This window comes from Cygnus olor, chromosome 8 (assembly GCF_009769625.2).
Source record: "Cygnus olor isolate bCygOlo1 chromosome 8, bCygOlo1.pri.v2, whole genome shotgun sequence".
Lineage (NCBI taxonomy): Eukaryota > Metazoa > Chordata > Aves > Anseriformes > Anatidae > Cygnus > Cygnus olor.
This window is the reverse complement of record NC_049176.1, coordinates 3,885,150-3,902,087: the sequence shown is the minus strand read 5'-3', so window position 1 is coordinate 3,902,087 and position 16,938 is coordinate 3,885,150. Positions and strand designations below refer to the sequence as shown.

The following is a 16,938-nucleotide window of genomic DNA, read 5'->3' as shown; positions in this document are numbered from 1 at the left end:
ACACCAGAATATATCACATCCAAGATATTTGCATGCAAAATTGCTTTCAAACTTTTAGGGAAAAAAATAAGCAAATTCCATTATGTGGCGTGATCTAAGTGACTGATATAAGTAATAAGAGTTGAAACCTTTTGATCCATAACAGTTATCTACTGCAGTTTTCTATGTCTATGGATTGATATCTCATACTTTCATCAACACAGATGAAAACCAGAGTTACAAAGAACATTCACTGGACTAACTGAAATAACCGAATGCACAGGAAAGCCAGTGTCCCTATTTCAGTATCAATCGTACTCTGCAGTTACTGCAGACTGGTAAACAAAACTAATAAAACCACTTAGGGTTTGACAGAAGACTGTCCAGTGCAGATGGGATATTTAAAGAATAAAATTGAAAAACATCTGAGAATGCATAACTTGCATATTTTACAAATGCATATGTTACATTTCTTCAGACTGGAAAAGAAACTCAAGGCATACTTCCTGCCATATTTTCAACCCCTCTTCCAAATACAGCGGCACCAAGGTTTTTCCAGGGAGGGTCAATAGAAATATTTACCTTTGAAGAAAAACCTTTTCCTTCATTTCCTTAACTGGTTAGAAACTGATGCATTTTCATAAGTTTAAGCAATAAAAACAAGATTCAAAAAGCTCATGGAATCCCTCTCTAAGGAAAACAAACAAACAAACAACATTAAATCTAGCAAAATTAGAAACATGCTAAAATAAGGTTTCCTAATGAGAAATACTGGGAAACATACAAAATTACCAGCTCTGTGAGTTAAACACTGGCTGAATTCCACTGTATACTGAAATGTTGAAACAACCCAATTAGACTAGTTTTTGTTGATCTAATATGACTTATTTGTGGAGATTTTCTTTTAAACTTATGAGAAGCTGATGTCCAGTATTTCCAGTTTGTCACAAGTGGTAGGATGGTCAAATCAGGTGCCTTGTACCTGAATTTAGAACTGGTGTGCCATCTTCCTCCACACTGCTGCTCTTGAGAGAGGAGAGTTTCTGTCCTTACCCGCCTGTCTGTGTGGATAAGGAAACAGAATAAGCAAGTGGGAAGGGACTGGACATAATCATACAGAGTAAGTGTACAGCAACTCAGCAGTAGAGAACACAGTGGGAAAGGGACAGGACAGTCCTAAGAGTTCACTAAGGATGAGAGAAGCATGAAAGTCATTACAGTGGTGCTTGTGGAAAACATCTGTATCTCTAGATTCCACATCACATGGGTGTTTAACAAGAACTTAAATTCACTTGATATAGGTTCATATTACTCTGCCTTGATAGCTTCAAGTACATGCCCCAAAACTCTAGGGCATTTGTAAAACACTGTGGAGGAAAACGCAACTTAATCCATTGCACAGGAGGAAAATGCAATAGCAAGCAATCAACTGTAGGAACGAAGAACATGAATTACCACCTCTGCCCAGAATAATCAAAATTAAGGTTTTTTTTGCAAAAAGATTTATTCAAATGAAGTAAATGATTCCAGAAACAGTCTCTGTGGATGTGGAATGACAACCAAAATATGGTGACTGCAAGAACGAGCTAGTATCAATCTGCACAATATCAGAAATGCAGCTATATTAGCAACAGTTAAACTATCATTACATTTGTACCTTGGTTTAAGCATTTCTTTCTTGAATTGTGATTCATTGCAGCTTGACATGCATGTAACTGACACTGAAGTTTCTATGCAGAACTCAGGTCCAGTCACAAATAAGGGTACCCTAATAGTTTGGTACTTCTAGATCATAAAGTTCATCTCTTTAGCTGGTAATAACTTTCCTCAAGCATAGATGTTTGTACTGTGACTGATCATCTGGGGCCTATGGATAATTTGAATCATTATTGTACAATGAAGCCCCTCAAGAGAAAATAAATTATCTTACACAGGACATCTCTGTATTATTCATGAATAAGCCAGAGAGGACAAAGAGAGAGTAGAATAGGGTTCTATCAGCAACCTGAATGTCAGTTCTCCAGAGAGACCTGTAACAAAGCTTTAGTCAATTCACACAAGTTCAAGGGGAAACCTCTCTGCATGGGATAATATTTATTAAGTGAATAAGCACTCCTTTGTCACAATGGAACTCAAAATTTCAGAAGTACACATATTCCATTAGGAGAGCTTTGTTCTGCTTTAATTTTTCTGAGCATACATAACACAAATATAGCTCTTCGTTTCCAAATGGATGAATGACACAGAGGCTATTGAAGAAAGCTGTATATATAAAAACAAGAAAAGCATGCTGTTGAATTATTTTATGATTTAATCTGTTTGTTTAGCCATGATTCACTGAGATATCTAAGGGCTAAGGTATTCGCAAACTACTAAGGCCAAGCTCAACACTCCAATACAGACTGAAAACAAGCATAAAGCCCTACAGAACACTGCAGGTCACAGTATCAATACCTGAACCAAAGCTGCCTTAATAACAGAGAACAGATGCTGCTCCTTATGCTAATAAACATTATAGGAGACTAAGAGATTTCAGAAAAAAAAAAAAAAAAGATAAAGCTTTATGAATAGACAGAGGAACTGGCTAATAAGAATAAATTAAATACTGAGAGATGCAAGGAAATAGATGTTCTTAGAAATACTATTTATTACTTGTGAAACAACAACTAAGAAGGCAAAAGGAAACGGATTCCTTTTTGAAGGAGAACACAGAAAAAAATGGGGTACACATAACATGGGACAAAGCCAATGTTGAATATAAAATAACACTTCAGTAAAAAGATCTATAGAAATAGAAATATCTAAAAATAGAGAAGACAATAGAAATAAAAAGCAGAAATGTATTTTAGAATATCTACTATGTAATTATATTTGCCAAGTTCCTCAATAAATTCATCCATCTACAATGAACAGGAATTTTAATAGAAGGTAAGAAGCATCAATAGCATCCTCAGTATTTTCCAGGCAAATAAAATCTTTATTAGTTTAATATTCTGAACACAGTAGCTTAAAGATGTAAAATACTATTTTCTAGTATGAGTTCTGAGGATGATGCATAGATAAAGAACATGAATAAAGCCAACAACACTCCTCGTCACGCTCAGACTTTCTGTTAAGGTCACTGATTAGCTTAGCAATTCACCACCCTAAAAAAAATCTGTATTGGCTAAGTGTGGAAAAGTTCTGGCCAAGTCCTTCAACAGATGACCAGGGACTGAAGAGAACCTGGCTTCATATAAGACTGTGAACATCTGAGACTTCTGGAAAAGAAGCCTGAATAATTTGAAAGATAATTTCAATATAATTATATGGAAACAGATCAAGAATTGACATGGATTGTTACAACAAAAATGGTTAAAATGAGCAGGTGACGGGGTAAGCGTGAAGTCAGTTTCTCTTGCTGTGTTGCCATTTATGCACACTTCATTAACCACTTTCTTTTTACATAATTCATTAATTATACATTCATCTTTATAGAAAACGGATTTTATGTCTCTGAAATATAATCAAAATAATGTCTTAAAACCATCTGTGTGAATGTGTATGACCTTATGAGGACGTAGTGCAGTTCTGTCCATTGAGATAATTTGCTTTCTGAAAAAAAAGTGCCAAAGAAAAGCATTCAGCTGAAGAGTTGATACTGCAATACAGAATCACAGAATCATCTAGGTTGGAAGAGACCTCCAAGATCATCTAGTCCAATGTCTGACCTAACACTAACAAGTCCTCCACTAAACCATACCACTAAGCTCTAAAATCTAAATGTCTTTTAAAGACCTCCAGAGATGGTGACTCAACCACTTCCCTGGGCAGCCTATTCCAATGCCTAACAACTATTTTTTTCCCCAAGTATACTATAGAAATATATTATATCCTACATCAATTTAAGAAGTGTTCCAAGTCACATAAATAGGAATAATATTGCATCTATACAATCCGAGTCTAATTCTGACAATTAAATGTTTGGACCATTCTTGTATCAGAGAAAGAACAATCTTCAGTCTCTCTGTCCAAAATACTCCCTTAATATGCAAACTTAAAAGCTCTATTTTATCCCTTTCTAGGTATTGAAAGTAGCTGAAACAAGTCATGAGCATCTTCTGGAGACAATAAGAAGGTAAGGAAATAGCTCTGAGTGACTCAAGACTCCAAATTTTTAAGGATTAATGCGTTCAAATGAAATATGCCCATTTAAAATAAATTAAGTATTTGGAGAGGGATTCATGAACCATCCAAAAGTTAGACATTTGTTATATGCTAGTCAACTTGGTTACCTCTGTAATCAGTTAAGATACACACTTCAAGAAAGTGATTCACATATCATGTTTGCTTTGCCATTGTACGAACAATGTCCCCGTTCCCAGGAGCACTGTGCTAGGTAACTGACTCAGACTAGATACCCCATCTTAGCAAATAAAGATAACGGAGATGAACTCCAGCCCTATTGCACAGAATATTCTGTTCATATTTGTAGATTACTTTCCTCATAGAGGAGGTTACCTAACGCAATCTAGACACATCTATTTTCAATCACAATCCTTTCATTTGTTTATCGCTAAATTTTACCTCAAAAAATGCCTCAAGGCTTCTGCAACGTATTCCATAAACTCCTGCAACTGCAAAGGCACAGTTCAAAACTGATTCACTGGTATTCAGAAAATCAGAGCTTGCTGCTTGTTGTGAATGCCTGTTGGACAACATTCAAAGCACCCTAGATTTACTTTATATCAAGAAGTTATCTTTCTTTACTAGGAACAATACCCCAAATGGCTAGAGAAAACAGTAATTCCCCCTCTGATAAGCCTTCTGTGCAAGAACTTGAGCCATACCAAAACACAATCTACATGTATGGTTCAACAGCAACAAAACCACCAGAACCAATACTTACTGATTCTGAAACATCAGTTTCTTCAGAGATTTTCCTTTTGGTTCATTTCTGGTTTTCTTCACCAAAATTTAGAAAATAAAGAAAAGCATAGAAGGTAAAATGAAAACAAAAAGAAAACTGCTTCTAATTTTCAAATGTTATTTTATGTAAACTCAAGATTTAAATATTTATTTATTTCTCCATGCTGTTTGGAAGAACTAACAATCATTCTCTTATAAATCCTATGGAACAGAAATAAATTGAATTTTAAAACCTTTTTTTTTCCCTGAACTTGAACTGCTGAAATAAAATCTGATTTTTTTTTTTTTTAAAAAGTAAGAATTTAAAAGAAAGTAAAAATGCCAACACAATTTTCAGGTATTATGAGCACAAGTGGAGAACATTTCAATACTCAAAATATTTTGAAAAGAAACGTGTTTTAATTTTCAGATATTAAAAGACCATCTACAGTAGGTTGCAATTCTTATGAATGCAACCATATTGCTTTCAGAAGCTTTGGTTTCTATATAAATGACAATTTTTAAAAGTCAGGCTTTATCACTACTCTATTAAGTAGTAACGCAAACGAGGTATTTTAAAAACCTCTACTACCTGTATTTCTATTTCTAATTAAAATCTGCCTTGTATTTAATAGTGCACTATACAGACTGGTTTTGGATTGCCGTAATTACACATCTGAATATGTATATAATGGAAATGGAGCTATTAAAAGGTAAGTAGTTTTCCAAAAATTTATATATAGCAACTTTATACCAACAGATGTGCTGAGGTTTGTTGTTTTTTTTTTTTTTTTTTTAATAAAGTGATGCAGAAAATTAAAAGGAAGAATTAATGTATGATTTGCAGAGTTTTTATACTTAATTACATTGGCATTGGTTCATTATAGCTGTTTTAAATGATTTACTGGATTTGGGAATTTTAATGTCCACAGCTTAACTCAGGCTTTTCAGAACTGCCCTCTACTTCCAGTACATAAGAAACACACAGAAATGGGGTTATTGGGGAGTGGGGTGTGTGATTTTTCATGATTTCCTTAACAGCTGTAGCCTACAGAAAAGACATGGATAGGGGCAGTATGAACTGCTTTTTTGCTATATTCACATGGGCATAAAATAAAACAGAATGAATACTCTCATTTATTTCATTTAAAAACTCTGTTTTACTTCCTACTGAGGACATTTTATCCTATTCACAAAGTTACTATATATTTTCCCATTTATGATCTTGTCCATTAGGTACAAATGTTTAAATTATAAAACTTGAGTCCTATCACAATTTGTAGTAGTGCTTTTATAGCTATTATAGGAGCTTTGGAATTAATCCTCAGCTCAAGGCTGGAGACCAGCAATTATTCACTTGGGTTTATTTGGAATAAACAACATTTCTCTCACAATTGGCTTAGCAAAGCAATTATGAGACTACAGAAGATGTTAGGAAGAAGAAACTAGCCTTAATAAGAACTGCGTTAAAAAGTGCCTTACAAAGGAACTGGTATATTTATCTTACCAAACGCTTGACAAGTGTCTTGACTAGTGTGTCAAGTACCTTCATGAAAATGAAATACAGGATCTTGAAGGAAGCAGAGAAAAGTTTCACATGAGTCAGTGGCCAGATATTTGAAACAAGTTTAAATTTGAAGTGTTAATTAATAGACTAAATCATCTAATGCATTCAGCTAACATGTCCTAGCAGAGGAAACCATCCATCTTCTCCCAAGATGACCTAAAACTAGGAGCTTGCCTATGAACACAAATGTTATGTCTTTCTTTCACCTTCCCAGTACTAGGATCAGTAAAGTTCTACAAATATAAATGATTTTATGAATTTTTTAAAATACAGCTTTTTATGTCTGAAGTTGCACAGATAACACAGCAATCAATAAACTCAGTGGAAAAAGCACCAGTGTGCACATATGCATCTGCATAGCCCCACTAGGTTCATTAACTACACTACAGATCATTGTCAGTTACACTTCTTATGTATTATTGCATGTGGGCCAAATTATTTACTTGGTCTTTATAACTTTAATGCAGAGCACAAATGCTATTTCATTTATACTTTTCACTTGTGCTAGCTTTTTTTCTTTATATTGAATAACTGTCCTAAAAGCAAGTGAATGTGTTCAAGAGAAACAACTCCAAGTATCTTAAAACTGATTTTCCTCATGCACTATGAAATGCTTGTGCATTTCTTAAAGAAAAAGACTGTGAATCCAAGATAAGACAATTAATTCTGATTTGGAAAGTCACCTTATGTAAATGTTAATTACTACTTGATTATGTTGATTTGGGGGATTTCATAATGAAAACAGTATTATTCCTTGCTTAAAATGTCACACTTTCAAAGCACTTCAGCAAGACAATGTAATCAAGAAAGCAGATTTAGTTTACTGAGTCAGTAGATAACAGCAAGACTGTATCTGATTTCAAAACTTGCTATGGGGAAAAAGTGAATCAGATTAAAGACAGTGTTTTTAATGGCATTGCAAGCAATCTGCTAAAACATCAAGACATCCTCACTCAAAAGTCTGACATTCAGTACTGAGGTTACTAGAACACAAGTAACAGTTTCAATTGCAACAATATTTTAATGCAAGAGGAGTCAAATACTTCTTTGAGTTCAGTGATACCAACACTTACAAAATTATATCACACAATACAATTTATAAAGCATCTGAGAGTCTTCTTAAAAAAATGGTATTTCATTTTTTAAAATCCAAGCACTTATTACACCATGATGTAGACTTTCTTAAGTACTTAAGAAAATAATTAAGTAATTCCTTAGAAGCATGTATCTCATTGATTTCAAACTGTATTTTTTTCTTCTAACTCACTTATGTGCTCCTAAAAATCACACTTTCTGGCATAAATTCTTTGAATATATTTCATATATTCTCCATAATTATTCTACCTAAAGATCCCCAAATATTTTTTAATCGTGCCTTTATAACAACTGCCAGTTCTTTTTGTTTTTGCAAAACAGGATTTAGATTACATATTACTCTCTGAAATCTAAACACACTAGACATCTAAACAGTGAAAAATCATAGGTCCACATCTCAAAGGTTTTATTTAAATCACCAAAGAAACCTGGAATAAAGTGTTACACATAGCAAAACTAAGTCAGACATTTGATAAAACCATAGTTATAAAATATTTTTCTAAATGAGCATGTTTGATTCAATGCTCAGCCATGCAGAAATTAAGAATCTGATTGTTAAACTTTTGACAGGTTTAATAACAAGCTCCCTAAACTTAATTTCCACCAGCATGTTTAAAAGTTCTGTTTAACCTTAACAGTAAGTTAATTCTTTCCCTTAAGAGCTCATTTGTATAGCTCCAAGTAACTACCATAAATAGACACTTACTCTAACTGAAACATCTAAATGTTTCAATACAAACCCACTTCACTAGACCATTACATTGTAGAAAATGACACTTGTGCAGGAAGTGAGCTGAATGCTGGTGATCTTGCAAGAAAAGAGTTCCACCACCCTCCTAAATAAGCCAACCCCCTCACCAAAATTATACTTAGGCAGGGAATATACCAATAAACACTATTACTTAATTAAAATATCCCTAAATTTGGGTCTACATTTTAGCCAATATGTAGCTTAATGGCTTTGTAATTAATCATGTCTTAATGTAAACACTTTGAAGTTGTTGCTACTCTGTAATGTTCATTACAAATAGTCCCTGTGGGGAATCATCACATTATTTCATTAGAACTCCTGCCTGTTGTTAATTGCTTTTAGGAAAGCGTGAAAAAATTAATTCTGTTTTAAAAGACAGTGGTGCAAGTGTATATGCCTCCATGTTTGACTGTGGGGACTGCTCTTTTCCTGTTGCTCAACACTGTACATGACAGTTGGCAGAACTAGCCTGTTTTAATCAGTAACAGTTGATGTTGCAAACGTTAAAAAAGGAAAATACAGTTTGCAAACCACGGTGTTTACCATGCCAGCCAGGACACAGTACGGTTCAGGGTCATGGGCAATTAATTTTTAAGTTTTAATGAAATCACTTTTGTGAAAGAAATAATGTTCTTTAGCAGGGATGACTGATGTACCTTAACTGAGCAAGTTAAAACATCCAGGATATTTTCCCTGTGATGGGATATGTGATACCTTGCAGTTAAAATCAAGGGTTTCCCATGATTCAGAGAGGTATGTGATTTCATATAAATTTAATAACATTCAGATTAAATACTTTAACAAAGAACATTTTGTTTAGATGTTCTCATTCAAAATGTTAGTAAATATGTTCTATGTAGTAGAAACAACCTACATTAGAATTTGCACACAAATGTTTAAGCAAAAAAATAAAATTATTTTTTTCTTATAAGACAATAAATTCATGTTTGAAAAAAAACTGTATGTTAAAAGAGAAAGAGCTTCTTTATTATGTGGAAATGAAATAAGCCAAAATATTTTCCTTACAAGTAAACCCATGGCATGATACAACATCCTACTTAACTGGGCTGCATCATAGATACCTAAATACAGTCTCTTGGAAAATATGTTGCTGCTATCCAAAAATCAAAAGAAATTAGATAGGAAGAATCTAGGAATATATTTAAGAACCACTAAAAAAATAAAGAATCATTATTCTCTCCCTTATTAACACAACGAATTTTAAGCTTCTAACTTGTGTATTCATTGTAACCCTCTGATTTTGGGGGGAACCAACATTTCAAATTCAGACAGATGTCTAAAAATTGGCAATGTGATTGTCATTAATCTTGTTCATTATTAGTCACTTGATTTTAAAAAAAAATGAGTAATTGAGGAGTGAAATCTAGGAATGTTATATTTACAGATACTAAAAATACTGAGACTACTGATTTGGAAAAAGATTAATCACAAAGGAGATGCTAAGAAATATAAACAATGACGGTAGATTAAAATTCTGTTTTCTTTGTCTCACAAGATACGAACAAGGCAGTCAAAACTGAAAGAAACCTAATTGCAGTCTTATGAAAGGTACAACACAGGAACAGACTTCAAGAAGAACTGCCATTAAACACATGACTTGGAAGATTTAAAAGGGATTACAATTTGTATGAATTACAGGAATGTTCCGTTATCATAGTGTGAATTAAGAAAGGAAGATTTAGAATGGATGTAAAAACTGGATCTAAATGCTGGTTACTTTGTGGCTAAAGACAATTGCTAATTATTGGGCATCAGAGGAAAAAATGCAGATTGCCCTAATTATTACGTTGAATGCTCTGTTACAGCATCTGTAGCTGGCATCTCCTAGGAACTGGATACTGTGCTTGATAGTCTTCAGCATGACAATTCTCTCTATTCTAGCTGAATTGGAAAGGAAAAAAAGGGAAAAGGAGGATGAGGGGGAAAGGAAAGCCTACGCATGTAGTATGAGCAAAATTCTGCATCTTGGGTATGAAAATTATCCAGGGGCTGCATTAGATTACATTATTCATGTGTCAGTTACTGCTTATATTGATCTTAAAACACATTCTTCATTTAATAGGTGGTCCTACTGATTTCACTTAACAACAGATGATTAGGTGAACGCATGCTTGCAGCGTCAAGGAATATGCTGAAAACAAACATGATGTTTAAATTCATCCTTAACTACAATACAAATATTGTGCTATGGAAACTGAAAATACTTTGGATCTTACTGTGTCTAAATGATCATTGAGTCTGTGTTAAAAAGAATTAACTAATGAAGTGTAAATTAATTACTTTTGTAAAGCACTTTGTAACACTAAGTGAGTATTAAGTATTCATTTTTTATTATCAAATCAATAGGAACTAGCTTATGATAATAACAGTAAAAACACTCTAAAACTTCATAGACTTTCTTGTATTAAATCACACACTTTGTAGATCATGCAAAGAGAACCTTATCAAGCCATACTATTTCTAGGTTGATTTAATTGCTGTGTCAAAAGCTTATAAAATTACTTAGAACTTATAAAATTATACTTAGAGTCCTAAGTATACCAGAAACAGTTGGAAATGTGCAGCAATGATGCATGTCCCATGTAAATCACTGTTGAAACATGAATACACAAAATCTGTTTTTTCTTGCAATGTCACCTCTCTGTCACTGCTATACTGCTCAGACTCTTCTTTCACCCCTCAGCAGGAACTGGGGTTGAAACTAAGAAAACGTGGAGAAAAGGGATTAAGTGGATGTGTGGCACTGGTGCTGAAATACATCATATGACCCCAGTGTATCTGTTACAACAGGGCTAAACCAAAAGCACGTGCAAGCCAGTGAGAAATGCAAGAAACTCCAACCCAACCTCCCTGAAAAACCTTTCCTCAAGTATTAGGCTACCTATGTTGACACCACAGTTAGGAAAATGACAGGAACTTTGTTTAACAGAATGGAGATAAATAAAGCTATAGCATTTATTAAGTTGCTATGCAGTCTTACAGCTCCTACGAAGAGCGGAGACAAAACTTGCTAAGACTGCAGAAATTCTGCACAATCACCTGTCCCCAAAGCCAAGAGGTGCTTGCAAGGGACTTTTACAGATGGAACGAGGAAGTGAATCGATTCCTGAATATGAGCTGTATTAAAAATCATACTGGAATTTATTTGACAATGGTTAAAATGATGCAGGTGACTTGTTTTACATCTGCTACACAGATTGAAGTAACACAACCAGACCAGGAAATGCAATTGTCTGGCATGCTCATTCAAAATTCTTCTGAATGAAGAATTTTACTGCATGTTTCACAACTACAACGAAATTAGATAATCTGTAGAAGAAACAAGCTGGGATCAGCCAGAAAGGACATCAAGGACAATATTCATAGAACATTCTCATTATAAGAAACAGTCTGAATATGCCAATAGTTTTTGTGTAAAAGAAAAAAAGCAAGATATTTGGGCATACATATGGACTTTTCAAGTCAGTGAGAAAATAAAACCTTTGGAAAAATACCAGAGTACATTTTAGATTCATCAGCATGTTTGCGCTAATATGAACCCCAGTGAAATTGCCAAGATGATTCTATAACTGTCTCATTTGGAAGGCAATTTTATTGTTTGGATTCCCGGAAGGTCCAAAATGAAATAAGTCTCACATGGAGCTTGCTATTTCTGTAGTTTGGAAGCTGGTTTATCACAGACAACTCCAGAAAATGAGATTGCAAGAATAATTCAAAGTGTATGGTCAGAAAATCTTTCTTCCCTTACAGGATTTCATGGTGGATACAGTATTGTAAACCTCTGCACTGTGAAGCAGCAGCGACATCTTAACCTGGTAGAGAGGGATTCAGTTGCACTGGCAAATCACTGTGTGTCTGGAGGCTTACCACACCTGTTAACTTGATCCCAAAACAGAAAATAGCTGAAATTTTTGAAACGGTCATGTAACGGTGCCAGGATATAATCACAGTCTTATGAAACAAAGAATTTTTTTTTAATATATTTTTTTTTTAGATTATGCAATAGTTGGATTTTGTGGTGTCAATCTAGCATCTTTTATGGTTACAATCACAACCAGAGGCAAAACTTGCAAATTTTCAGTCCTCTGGAATTGTATCCAAAGTTAACTCTAATGAGTGGTGAACTCCCTGGACTGTAAATAGTGAAAAGAGCAATAGATTCTCTGTATCTAGGGTGATTCAGAGATTTCAAGAGATTTCATTAAAGAGAGAAGCATCAAAATCTCCTTCTCTTTTTTTTTTTTTTTTTTCTTCCCAAACTTAGAATAACAGCTTAGTCTGCTTTATTACCTTGTAGAAGCATTTCCTTAACATCAAACTTGCTGAAACCTATCTGGAATGTAAAGTACAACAGAAAGGGACATATTTACTAAAATAGATGCTACTTGATCTTACAGATTAACATAGTGAATAGAACCTGCACCCAATATTTGATACTGATCCATGGGAAGAGTATGTTAGGACATCTCTGGTTCACAGTATGTATTGGAGAATATAATAGTCATGTGGCCTACTATTAAAATACATTTTCAAATTATGAAAGATTCTTGAAAGTAGGTGTTTTTTTTGTTTTGTTTTGTTTTTTTAAGGTAGTAGTGTTGAAAATAAGAAAAAATAATGAATTTTCCAAAGATTTCAGGCCCTGGAATAATATGGTATTAAAAGAACTGGATCTTCCATAACTCTTAAGAAAATTGTGGTCACCGTCTTTTGGGTCCTGGCAGTAAATTCCAATCTAGTATTGTTGATAGTTCAAGAAGCATGTTTTCTGCTACAACAGTCATTCATTCTAAGAGGCCTGTAATGCTCTGTGTGAGCTCAGCCAGTTCAGAAACATCAACAAGCATTAAAACTGTTGTTACATGTTCCTGAACAGATTACACATGACATTGGAACATGGTTCACATCTCAAGTTTCAACTATTTGTCATAATAAATGACATTAAACATCAGCTCCTTACAAGATTCCCAGAAGTAGGTTAACAGAAAGGTGTGATCTGACACTCAAGGAAATGATTATGGTATAACCCTAAATAAATTGAGCCTACAACACACGATTACACTTTTAAAAATCAATTATAGAATTGCATCCCAGACTATTACAAATCAGACACTAACACTACTGCTTATAGAATGCCTGGTCTTTGTTAGAGGCTGAGGGACTGACAAACTCTCACAAATGAGAAGTTTGCACGTCATTCATCTTGATTTTGATTGTATAGGGGGGAGGGAATGAAAAATCAGCATGAGTAGCCATGTTGAACTGCACATTTACCTAGGAAAAAGTATCTTAGGGTGTATTTTCATATTTCCCCTAATGTAGCGTAATTGAAGGCTGCTTCCAAAGAAAAGTTCAGCTAACTTATCCCTGACCTTGCTTTCCCACTGTTTTTCTTGCCCTTGTTCTAAATAATTATCATGCAGTCAACAAGGTGAGTTGGTTCAGCTTATAGTTCTGACAGAAATCCACAGGTAAAATAAACACTTTTCTAACAGATCAGCAAACCCAACTGAGTCACTTTAAAGGCACATCATCACTAGACTAAGTGCAGAGAGTGCATGATGATGTCTGTTCAATATTATGCTCAATTAAGAGTAATGGTAAACCACACTTTTAATTTGAGAATACGGAAAAGTTATAATGAAATTCTGTGTTGATTACGCCTAGTAATATGCCTTGTAGAGATTGCACTAAAATAGCGCATAAAAATATGTGAGCCAGCTTTCATGCACTAATTCTGGTACAGGTTCTATAACTAGGATGTCTGATGAAAAAGCCAACAATCTAGACGCAAAGGGAAAATGATGACAGTCCCCCAAGACTGTTTGTAGTTCTAAGGAGATACAGCTAATACTGCTGCTTCTGAAAAACTACTCTAACAGTGACAAGATATAATCCAAAATGGCAGTCACGTATATTTCAGTGGTAACATGCTGTATAATATTGCCTAATGTTTTGCTAGAAATCCATTTTTAAATGTGGGTAAATCCGATTCAGTTAATAGGGAATATTGTGAGGTACAGGAATCAGATAATAACCCTTCAAATAATGTGTAAATATGCTACAGGACTTCTTCGTTGTCTGTTAAAACCACAATAAGCTGTTCTAGAACAACAGCACACACAGGTAATTAGGCCTTGTATATTTATACAGAGTCAATAGACATGTTTAAGTTAGAATCTAGCTATGTGCTAGATTTGCTTTGCAAGCTCTTTGGCTTTCTTACATTTAAAACTTCGCACAGAAACTAAAACACTTCAATTTTTTCACACTGCACTGCACCTTCTAGATATTTCTCTAATGTTTATCTGCTAGAAAGAGAGCAAAGCCACCAACACTGCTCCTGAGGATGGATCAGGAAATATAACTCCTTTTTACCACACATTACTAGGAAAACCAGGAGCCTCTCTCACTGCCTGACCCACTGATTCTCACCCTCTTAAAAGCTCATTGCCATACAAGGTGCTATTGCACCATGTACAACAAGCTGAGCTTCAAAAGATTTTGCCATTGACTCAGGTTGTAAGAAGAGCTTGGTTACAATGAAGATAATACAGCATTTTTCATCACAAATTACAATGACAGGGATACAGGAATTACAAAATACTTAGAAAGCCAAAGTATTTGGACTGTTTCAAAAACAAAATAAAATGCTTAAGAGGTTGTACATGTGTGAAAATGGATATTAGTCTATGAGTTGTTCTGTTTTTCACTTTGTACTGGAGAAAAAGTATCTTCACACATCTCTAAGTTTCATTTCCCCCATTAGATCGTTATGTTTATTGATTGTTCTCAGGACAATCCTAGTTTGCTGCACTGATAAAGCAGTCTCACATAGCAAAAAAAATAAATAAAAAAAAATTCACCTTATCTCAGCCTAGCCCCTCTCATCTCCTCCTGTTGGCAGCAAAGTCTACCTGCACATGAATGTCTCAAAGAAAGGCTCCACAGCAGAAATCAGATAGTAAATCAATATTGTATTACCCAGGACTCTGATGATGTCAGCTTAATAACTATTTATGTCAGAATCATGTTTGATGTAACCTTCCCATTTCATTTGATGATGAGATGCAAAAAATATAAAATCATAGTGATTGTGTATGGAAGTTAGAATTTAAAAACATTTTAAATCACCAACATTTTTGTCAATCACATATAAGCATTTTATATATTTGGGAAGAGCAGAATTAGTCTGACCTTGAGTTTTATAATTTAAAAAGAAAGCATAAGCATACTGTAACTTTTATGCTTGTAGTTTCTGGCCTCTTGATTTTGTCCAACAGCATCAGGCATAAAGAAACTAACTTTAAGTTTCCAAAGACAGTCTGTAAAATGCACTTGCAGAGGCTGCTCCATTTTCTAGATGGTCTTAGTTTGGTCAGGTGAAAAAGCCAAATCCATGAATGGTTTCTGGTGGTCAAATGGTTTCCAGGACAGAAGCCAAGACTTAGATTCTGCAGGAAACTGCTCTGGGAAGGAACACGTCTTTTCTAAAGTAATCAACTTGTATTTCTAAAGTAATCCACTTGTATTGAAACTTATTGAATGAACTACAGTCAAAGAGAATCTAACAAGATACTTGACTAGCAAATTCCTAGGAAAATACAAATATGCTAAATGACCTGCAATTAAATACAAAATAATTAATTTTCAATTGATAGACTAACTAGTTGAATCTATAAAGTGAAATATAATTGTTTGATCATGGTTCTTTAATGCATTCATTTTTAACTATTATATTAACATTTAATGACTGTAGCTTCAAACACAGAATCTTCTCTATTAAAAAGATCATAGCAGCTTATTTTAAGCAGAACATTTCACTGATTTAAACGTTCTAGAATGAGTGGGACAAAATAAGCTCTGCATGCTTAAGAAACTTGAAATGCTGACATTATTTCTGAAGGAACCTGGGACTTAGAATTCCTGTATGCATTGTATTTCCCTCTAGCTTTAATTGTAATTGAAATGGTAAGCAAGCAACCCCTCAGTTCAGGACTGAATAATTTGCTTATACCAATCTGCAGCTACTGCTACATCCTATAGGAGAAGTAGCAAGAGAGACATCAGTTTTGCTGTCTGAGAAAAGCAGAGAACAATTTTAGTCTTTAAGTTGGAGTTTTGTTTTTTTCTTATTACTTTTCTCTGAAAACAAACCCAAAAGGGTAAAAGAATACAGCTGATTTCCAAAATACAGTAACATAAAATGCTTTTTTCATATATTTCCTCTGACAGTTTCTTCTTCCCACACTGCTCACCTAGGAATCATTCGTTATAATATTATGTTGCCAGAGAAAATCCACACTTCTGTCATTCCCAAAACAACTCTGTGCTAATGCAGTATAAGGCATTATTTCCAGACTGTTTGGCAGATGCTTATCAAGTGAGCAGTCAGGTTCTGCTCTTCCACTCATTACAGTGACCTGGAAAGAGTGCACAACACTTCTTTTCAGTCCAAACGTCAATATTTCCTTCCCACAGCATTGACTTTGTGGCTGCTGGATACACATATTTTCTCATGTTAAAAAGAGAGTACAAAGGAGAACTGCAGTGCACAGGCGGAAGGCTAAGTCCTGCATTTTCCTTTTTTATATCTAGCCTGTTCACTGTTTTTACCGACCAGTGAAACTGATTTTTA

General features: G+C 34.4%; 1 protein-coding gene and 1 long non-coding RNA gene across 10 annotated transcripts in view; one reads left to right on the top strand and one right to left on the bottom strand.

Moving 5' to 3' along the window:
* The window catches only part of LOC121074177, a 142,065-nt gene that overhangs the window by 2,907 nt on the left and 122,220 nt on the right, over window positions 1-16,938 (bottom strand). For 5 of the 6 annotated variants that reach the window (XR_005822198.1, XR_005822196.1, XR_005822197.1 and 2 more), the window contains one exon: window positions 962-1,040. This is a non-coding gene — a long non-coding RNA (uncharacterized LOC121074177). Of the gene's footprint in view, window positions 1-106; window positions 562-961; window positions 1,041-16,938 lie in introns of those variants that run through there. The other variant, XR_005822199.1, reaches the window with a different exon arrangement.
* The window catches only part of COL11A1 (collagen type XI alpha 1 chain), a 235,611-nt gene that overhangs the window by 193,806 nt on the left and 24,867 nt on the right, over window positions 1-16,938 (top strand). For 3 of the 4 annotated variants that reach the window (XR_005822190.1, XR_005822183.1, XR_005822185.1), the window contains 4 exons: window positions 4,044-4,096; window positions 5,502-5,579; window positions 8,918-9,032; window positions 12,698-12,778. The gene's annotated coding sequence lies outside the window, so the exon portion shown is untranslated. The remainder of the gene's footprint in view (window positions 1-4,043; window positions 4,097-5,501; window positions 5,580-8,917; window positions 9,033-12,697; window positions 12,779-16,938) is intronic. The other variant, XR_005822184.1, reaches the window with a different exon arrangement.